Source organism: Frankliniella occidentalis, unplaced genomic scaffold, assembly GCF_000697945.3.
Source record: "Frankliniella occidentalis isolate FOCC.00 unplaced genomic scaffold, Focc_3.1 Scaffold987, whole genome shotgun sequence".
Taxonomy (NCBI): Eukaryota; Metazoa; Arthropoda; class Insecta; order Thysanoptera; family Thripidae; genus Frankliniella; species Frankliniella occidentalis.
This window is the reverse complement of record NW_026268093.1, coordinates 1-1,081: the sequence shown is the minus strand read 5'-3', so window position 1 is coordinate 1,081 and position 1,081 is coordinate 1.

Sequence of the window (1,081 nt, the reverse complement as noted above, 5' to 3'; positions counted from 1 at the left end):
CGCCCGCGACGCGCCCACGCCCGCCTGCGCCCCCGCCCGCGGCCCCGCCCTGGGCCGGGTGGCGCGTTGGGACGGCCGTAACAAAGGCCTGCGACCAAACAAAGGAGCCCCACCACTCCACTCCACGCCGCTACGAGCTGTTCACCACATTAAACCATTACTCTCTCGCCACCTTTATCTTCAAATTTCGGCCAACACTGAAATTGAAGGGCCCGCCACCGCCCTCGTGACCCCGTGCTGGGCGTGCGAGCGGGCGTGCACGGGCCGTTAGCTAGCCCGTATCCAGTAGTGTGGCCATCGCATTTGTGCGCGCCGGAACAGCTCTGCAGTTGCTGCGTGAACAGCATCAACAACAGCAGCAGTGATGCACACCCGGTCGCGGCGCCCACCACCAGGTGTGAGCTCCGGGCCATCAGGCAATCGTCACAGGCGCCACTCCCACGCACCATATTTCTCCTGTCCAGCTCGCTCCTCCACCACAGTGTGGCTGCCAGGTGGAGAAAAAAGTATCCCAGCCCCTCCCCCCTCCGTGAGCGCATATTATATCACAATCCCACAAACCTCCGAACGAGTGGCCCCATTTCCATAAATCCGGAGGCGCGACGACCGCAGTTTGGCCGTGACGCCGCGACGCCTGCCCCGGGGCTGCTGCGCCGCTGTTCCTTCTTCACGCGCCTCCCATTTCGTGCCCTCCCCACCGAGCCCACACCGCCAGCGCGACCTGTTCGTCCTGCAGCACAGGTGTTGCAGAAGCGTACCTGCGCTCAGAACCAGCGACTTTCAGCGCGCCGCCCCGGTGGAACAAAATGCCGCGCCCCGCAAGCCCAGGGGCCCAGGGGGCGCCTGGTGGCGCCTCTCAGGGTGACGCGTCCCTGCGGGAGGGGTTGGGGCCGGCCGCATATAGGACGTTGGGCGTAAAGCCACTCGCGGAGGCGGGGGTAGGATCCCTGGCCAGGCATCCCCCCGACCCAGACCGCCTGCATCCCCACTCGAGACTGGAGGAGGACACCTGGGATATTGCCTACGTGGCAGGGACGTTCGCGCCGCCAGCCCACCACCGACTCACCCCACCCCACCCCAC